This window comes from Grampus griseus (assembly GCF_964374135.1).
Source record: "Grampus griseus genome assembly, chromosome: X".
Lineage (NCBI taxonomy): Eukaryota > Metazoa > Chordata > Mammalia > Artiodactyla > Delphinidae > Grampus > Grampus griseus.
The window spans coordinates 128,723,078-128,731,698 of NC_138999.1; positions in this window are offsets into that span (position 1 = coordinate 128,723,078).

Consider the following 8,621-nt stretch of genomic DNA (forward strand, 5'->3'; position numbering starts at 1 on the left):
TTATTTCCTTAGCTTTTTTTCCTACTGTATTTCCAGTAACATAGATATCCCAAAGCAAAGCTGATACCTTTGGCCAAATATAAGTGAATCAAATGGGCCCTTTCTTTCTTCAGATCTGCTCAGTGTGAGCTATAGCACAGAGTATAAGCAGCAGAGCTCTGAAGAAGCAGACAGAAAATGTAGGGCTGGCCATGTGATATTGGGTTACCTAGCAACACTGGCTGGGAGCCTCTCCTTCCTGAGCTTCTCAGCAGAGAGAAATGGTTTTAAAACTGTGTGTGTATGCATGTGTGTGTGTGAGAGAGAGAGACAGAGAGGGGAGGGGAGAGGAGAAACAGAAAGAGAAAGGGACAGAGAGAGACAGAGTGAAATGTAAAGACAGACAGAAAAAGACAAGCAAGGGAGAGAATTTAGTAAACAAAGAAAAGAAGTGAGAGATAATGAGAATGAATTCAGGGGAAAGGAGAAATGGAGAGAGGTTCAGGAGGTGCGATGTAAGATGAACTCAGTCGATGGAAAAAGTGAGAGAAGTAAAGGCTGAAAAGAGAGACATCCAGAGGAGGGAATGAAGGGGTGATGGAGTCAGCAGGAGGGACCCCTTTTCTCAGACCCTTACTGATAACTTCTATGTTACCTTTACTTCACAATGGAAGTTACCCAGTTTCTTTTCCTAACTGCAAATTTTCCTCCTAAGTCAAATGCTTAGTTGCAACAGCAGCATTGGGAATTCTTTAATTAAGCACCACTGGGTCCACAGCATTGCTCAGACCAGTAAAGATCCTCTTTTATAATAACCACAATGATGACTCAGCCATTGAGCATGGCTCTTTACAGTTTACCAAGTGCTTTCACAGCTCCCATCTCCTGGGACCCTTACTGCAGCTCTGAGGTAGACAATGTGGGGATTGTTATGACTTCAACTCTGCACATGAAGAAACTGAGGTTGCATACCTGGGGCTCTGACTCCAAGCTCCAGGGCTGGCACTGGGGTGCTGATCTGTTGGACTTTCCAATCATATACTAAGTGTGGTGCACCTACAGATGAAGTGCTTTCTCCTACCACCTACTGAGGTGAGAGCTGAAGAGTTATTGCAAGTCTCAAGGCAATAAGGGCCTTCTCCTTTCATCTTCTTTCCTTCTAATGTGCAAATCTGTCCACCTCTATCTCTCAGAGCAGAGCTTCATGGGCCTGGGTGTACAGCCAGCTTCTGACAACCTCTTGAGATATTCCTGGGCACTCATCCAGCCTCTTTCATTTTCAGAGTAACCACCGATGGTTACAAAACCTCTTGGATGAGGGAGGGATATTTGAGAGATGGGAGGAGCAATTGGTGACTAGAGCCAGAGGGTCTGCAGGATCGGGTAGAGAAGAAGAGCTGGCAACTGCATGCCATGAAGCTGTTGAGCCATTCCCATTCCTTCTCAAGTCTCTCCAATGCTTGAAAACTAGAATGAAGCCGAAATGAGTTCAAGTCCTGTGTTTGCACCAAGCTTCTCTCCTGTCAGTGTCTCCCTTGTCTGATCCACCCTGTACTTACTGGCAGATTAAGTTTCCCAGAATGCCATTTACCTGCTCAACAAAGTTCAATGATTTCTCCATTCATTTTGGTATTAGTTTGATCACCCTGGCATTCAAGAGCCACTTAATATTGTCCAAACCTTCCTTTTCAGGTTAATATCTGCATATTTCCTATATATAACACAAGTGTCTGACAAACTAGGCTATTTGCTGATCCCCAAACACAGTCCACACCTCCCATTTATGCCCCCTCTGCCTGGTATACCTTCTCCCTTTCAGTCAGACAGTATTCCCCACCTATGTCTCCACATAGCACTTGGCTTTGTAATATGTCAACTTGGCTAAACTGAACTACATTTCACAGAATTACCTTCCTGTAGTGCAGTGGGCCAAAAGAGAGATTCTTATGGGAGATTTAGAAGGTAGAAGGTAAGCAACTGCTATTTTGTTGCTCACACACATTGTCACTTATATGCTGACTCACCTTGTTGACTTAAAGCAGTAGTCAGGCCTTCAGCTGCTCCACCTTCCTCTGGATCCTATTTCAGCTTCTCTGACTTCTGAACCAGGTGTGGTTTAACTCAATGACAAAGGGCCAAATGTCTAACTTCTATATGATACCCACATCATCAAGGGCAGAGGCAACGAGAACTGACATGGATTTTAGTCTACCCTTGAGGACTCCAGCTCATGCTTTTGGGTCCCAGCCTGTCCTTGCTCTTCCCCACTTCACATCCATCTTCCCTTCCCCATTGCCTACCCTATGGATATGAGTTTTACAAGTTCTCTTCTCTGGGTCTGAGCTTTCTCACCAGTATAAAGGGGGAATTTTACCAAATCTCCAAAATCTAAGGATACTTCCAGCTCTGACATTCAAAATGTCAATATCCATGGCTTCTTGTGTAATCTTAACCTCTGAAACAACAAAGGCATTGAGCTTGGAATAGGAGATCTGGACTCCAACCTCAACTCTGCCTCTGCATAGCTAGGAGAACTTGATCAAGAAGCTTTCACTCTCTGGGCCCCAATTCCCCTCCCATATTCACATGCAGAAGTTAGACGTGCTGCTCTTAGCAGTCCAATACAGCTCTAATGTATTGGACTTCCCTGAGTGTCTGAATGCTCGTCCCTAAATTTGGGTCAGGGCCATTTCCTGCATTTCCTGTTTCTCTGCGTATTTGTGGGGTTTTCTATTTTCACATGGGTAAAACGTGTTCTCAGTGAGTCCTCCAGTCCTTCAACCTTGAACACCTTGTGCCTCTTCTAGGAAAAGTCCAGCCTCTCCTCCCCGACACACTCAGGAAAGGTTAAGATGTTTTGATGTTTTCCTTGGTTATGGCTCAGTCTTTTGAAGAGATTTGGTCATGAATTTGCCTTTCATTCCTCTACCTGGAGGATGACCAGTGAGAAAAATAAGGGGGGGACAGAGTGGATGCCAGAGTTGGAAACATCTTTCTGTACCTGTTGGAGATACTCTAATGATACTGAAGTTAGAGATGAAGAATCACTTTTATTCTAAGCCCCCTATTTTCAGATGCTTATGACTTCAAGGAATATAAATGAGTACACGTTTTAGAAGTCTAATGGGGCAGAATTCTCCGATAATGGATTTTTGTTAAACATGCAGTTATTGTACAACACATGTAGTCAAGTCTTATGACTCACTCATATATTGAGAAGGTAAGGAGCCATTGATCTCAAATCTATGAAGAAAACAAGCTTAAAACTATTCTTGCATCTACTCAAGAGGTACCTAAAGGTTGGCTTTTCTCTCTCATCCAACATCCATTTAGTTATTGACTCTGATGCCCTCCTCTCCATTCTTCCTGCCTTATGTTGGACCCCATTACCTCCTTAATATTATGTAATATTTGATACACACAAAGAGAAAATTGTATATATGTAAGGTAAATGTCAAGCAGGCAGATGCAGCTACCAATCTCAAGTGAAGATTTCCACTTGAAGGAAACCAAAGATCATAACAATTCCCACTACCAGAAGGAGGATCCCAAGACATTGGCCCACTGCACCTTCTGTGGGCTCAGAGCAGCCAAGGAGGGCTCAGCACACAAGGCACCAGTTGAAACAAGGCTTTCCTCACACACAGGAGAAGAGACACACCAAGGTCAGCATCAGTAGTGTACACTGGTCTCCCACAGCCTGATAGCTGATCCCTCCTGATAGCTGACACGGGACAATTACGCTGCAAGTGAAGACCCTGTTCCTTTCCTACAGGGGGCAGAAATACGGGTGGGGCTGGCCAGGTGCCACATGACACATTTAAGCAAAAAAGAGCATTCACTGTATACCTAGAAGAAGGGAAAGTTTTCTCCTAATAAGGAAGAAGAATCTGGCACTAAGGGACAGCTATATTCCATATAGAGGAATGTTCCAGGCCCAGGGCACTAATTGGGCAATTCTGAAGAGGGGTGGCAGGTCCCACGATGGCTGCTTCCACACAGTATATATCATAATAAAATGAAAACCTGTATACCCATCACCAAGCTTGAGAGCTAGAACATAATCAATACCTCTGAAAACCACATGTGCCCTCTCTGAGTCCTCTCCTCATTCCCACCCAGAGGTAACCACTATCCTGAATTTTGTCATCATTCACTTGCTTTTCTTTATATGTTCACTTTATAAGGTATGTTCCCTTAAACAATGTTATTTTATTTTGTCCATGTTGGGACTTAATATAAATGCAATCATACTATATTATGTTTTTGCCTCTTCCTTTTTTCTCCCAACTTTGTGAGATTTATCTATGTTGATGTGTGTAGCAGTAGTAATTAATTTTCACTGCTGTATATTTATTCAGTATATGAAAATCTCACTGTTCTCCTGTTAATGGACATGTGGGTTGTTTCCAGTTTTATGCTTTTGCAAATTATGGTGCTATGAACCTTCTCATACATATTCACTGATGCCCATGTACGAGAGTTTTTCTATGGCAGTGGTTCTCAACCAGGGGTGATTTTTTCACCTGAGAGTACATTTGTCAATATCTAGAGACATTTTTGGTTATCATTACTGTAGAAGTGGCACTAGCATCTAATGAGTAGAGGCTGGGGATACTGCTAAATATCCTACAGTGCAGACGACAGGACCCACAACAAAGAATTATCTGGCCCAAAATGTCAATGATGTTGAGGTTGAGCACCCCTAATCTAGAGTATATGCCTACGTATTAAATGTCCAGGTTATCGAGTTTTCCCAAGCTCAACTTTACTAGGCAATGCCAATTATCTTGCAAAGTGGTTGTAACAGTTTGCACTCCCAGGGGCAGAGGATGAAATTTGTAGTTGTTCAATGTTATCCCCAAGTCTCAGTATCATTGTCTTCACTACTTATTGCCTGAACTTTTGCTCCTACTTTGCATCCTACCTTTTCTCTTATTTTCATCTCTTTCCCCACATATCCATATTTCATATTATTGCCAAATTAAACTTCCTAAAAACCAACTCTGAACATGTCAAATTCCTGTGAAGAAACTTTTGTGGAGTCTACTGCAAACAAAATAAGCATGGCATTCAAGACCTACACAAAAGGTTCCACTAGCTCTATATACCTAGTAATACCAACCTATTTGGTGCTCTTCTAATAAGCTCTGGCCTTTTTCTGCTCTCTGTGTCATCTTTATCGTTGAAGTCTTACCCTTTCTTATAGTCATTTGTTCATTCATGCATTCATTCAGTCAGTGAGTTAATAAGCATTTCCTTTAACTGAGCACCTACTATGTGCCAGGCACCATTCTAAATGCTGGAAGTGTAGCAATAAACAGAACAGCCAAGACAGCTCTCTTCCTGATCCTCTCTTGGCTTCCCCTACTCCAAACCCTCAAAGCTAAGAAGCAGCTCCCAAGATTCATTCCAGGAAGCTTCCAGAGCCTGGAACCTAATGTTTTCCAGTCTCCAACCAATCCTTAGCCCCCATCTTTCATCAGTATTTCTCCTTCAATCAAGACATGATGTGGGCATCCAAAGGGTCTAGAGGAAAGATGGACTCCAGAAGAGCTAGAAGGGGAGAACTGTGCTCTTTGCTGCCTTTCCCGCCAGGGTTGGCCTTCGCTGGCTAATGTATAGTCAGGCTTTCTCTTTGGGCCATCCCTAGGTGCTCTGGGTCCTTCCTCTGGCCATCCTGCTCTGTGCGTCCTTGATAGCCATCAGGCATACCTAAAGGAGGCTATGGCGAGGGAGCAGAGCAAGAGCCATGTATTCCACTTGCCATGGCTGGACCCTGGGCTCAGTGGAGCTGTGGGAGTGGAGAGGGGGATTGGGGCTCTAACTAGACAGCCTCCAGCCTGAGCTGGGTCTGAACTGGGAGAAGAAGACAGATTGAGGCTTCTCATTGCTGTGTCTTATTTCAGATGTTTCTTTGCACCCCCATGAGAAGGGAACTGCTGCCTCTAACTTCCTGGTTTGGGGTAAGGAATGAAAGAAAATCCGGAATGTAGGCCTTGTAAAGAGGTTGCCATCTTTCACCCTATTCTTCCCCTACTTTATGTCCTAGGTCCATATACAGCAAGAGTAATGATCTGTGGTAACTGTATTTCTTTGAAACCCTTTTTTTCCTGACTCTTTAGCTCTAGAGACTGCATTACAAGTCTCCTCACAGCTACACTAAGACTAACAGCTTTGTCTTTCAGTGAGGCTGGACTTTGGGACTCCTCAGTGTGTGGCTAAGGAAAGTCAGTGACACTGGTGCTACTTTGTGCATTATTAGGTGTGCTTTAAACCACAGAGGAGCTGGCCTGCTGAGGCTTGAAACTGAACAGGTCTCCTTAATATCAATCTCCATCATGTTTCCCAACTACTCAGACTTCCAAGAGTTGTGTGCATATTAAATTCAAATTTGTTTCTTGCTCTCTCAAGACTCACTGATAAACTCAAAGATTGATTTTGAGGCCGTCTCTTGCCAAGCCATAGCTAGATAACAAATCTCTGGGCAGCCTTTACAGCAATCCTACTTGACTCACATATAATTTGAGGTACTAAATAAAAAGGTTTTACTCTTATTTAGCTCTGTCTTGTGAGAAATAAATTGGCTAAAATCTAGAAAAATATTGCATTATTTTTCCCAAGGCATCATTAGGACCATACTAGTTCATTTCTTCACTCAACCAATAAAAAGGTATTAAAAGAGCACCTACTATGTATGTAGCCTTAATCTTGCAACAAGGACAGAAAGAATAAGACATTATCTCTGTCCTCAAAGTCGCTCAAAGTCTAGTGGCAAAAAGTTTCTTGGCTAGCAGAGTAATGGCCACAGTTCAGTTGGATAAGTGCCATAATAGTGCAAAGTGAGCACACAGGAGTATAAGGAAAACTAAGTTTTGAATTGTGAAAAGTTTCTTAGAGAGAGAAGTGATGAAGGGAAAAGGGATCTCCAAGCAGAGGGAACAGAGCGTTCAAAGAAAGTCACAGAGGTGTGGAAGCATATTATGCATTTGGGGCACTTCTAATGTTTCAGTGTGACTGCAGCAAAGGATTTGATGAGATAGAATGGTGGGAAACAAGGGTAAAGAGGCAGGAAGGTGCCTTGCATACCAGAATCAGTAGTTTGGACTTATCCTTAAGACTACAGTAAGCCACCAAAAGACTTTAATTAGGGAAGTGATTTGTGTTGTGGAAGTACCACTCTGGAAGCAATGTGGAGAAAGGATAAAAGAGGGGCAATAATGCAATACAGATATAGCAAAATCTGTGTAAGGAATGCTGAAGGTAGTAGTAGAAGGCACAATGAGAAGTACATAGAATTTAAAATCAACAACTGATTGCATATGGGCCATGACTGGATGTGGGGATGCAGGAGATGTTGCTAATATACAAGGATAAGTGGTGGTGGATGTATTTACAACTTAGTAAGTCTTCACATAAACAGGAAAAGAAAGTAGAGAGGAGAATTTCACCAAACCAAATCAATGAGATGAGAGAAAAGGAGAGAACAGATGGTCAGCAAGTAGAGATCAAGGGGCAAAGCTCTCAATAAGATCAAGGATCAAAGGTATGGAGGAAGTAGAAGAATGAGAGAGCTAGGAGAATAGCTAGGAGGTTGTAAATAAGTTCGTTTGTATTATTTCTTATATTCCACATATAAGTGATATCATACAGTATTTGTCTTTGTTGTTTCACTCCTTTGCAATTTGTTGAGACTTACTTTCTGGACATACTATGGCCAATTTTTGTAAATTCTACACATGTGCTGGGAAAAACTGTACTTTCAAGTTGCTTGGTAGAAAATAGGCATAGATGAAGATGTAGATGTAATTATAGCTATAGGTATAAGTATAGAAATAGATATTTAGATATAGGTGCATACAGATATATGACTCCATTAGGTCAAGTTTGTTAAATTGACTTTTTTCAAATATGTAGAGATTTTTCTAGTTAGTGCTTGTTACTGATTTCTAGCTTAATTCTACTGTGGTTAGAGAACATGCTCTGTCTGAATTCACTTAGTATGGCAATCTCTATGTCCATCCATGTTGCTGCAAATGGCATTAGTTTGTTTTTTTTATGGCTGAGTAATATTCCATTGTATATATGTACCACATCTTCTTTATCCATTCCTATGTTGATGGACATTTAGGTTGCTTCCATGTCTTGGCTATTGTAAATAGTGCTGCTATGAACATTGGGGTGCATGTATCTTTTCAAATTATGGCCTTCTCTGGATATATGCCCAGTAGTGGGATTGCTGGGTCATGTGGTAGTTCTATTTTTAGTTTTTTAAGGAACATTCATACTGTTCTCCATAGTGGCTGCACCAACAGTGTAGGAGGGTTCCCTTTGTAGCAACATGGATGGACCTAGAGATTGTCATATTGAGTGAAGTAAGACAGATAGAAAAAGACAAACATCATATGATATCACTTATATGTGGAATCTAAAATATGACAAATGAATTTATTTACAAAACAGAAATAGAGTCATAGATGTAGAAAACAATTTTATGGTTACCAGGGAGAAGGGGGGAGGGATAAATTGGGAAGTTGGGATTGACATATACACACTACTATATATGAAAGAGATAACTAAAAAGAGCCTACTATATAACACAGGGAACTCTACTCAATACTCTGTAATGACCTATGTGGGAA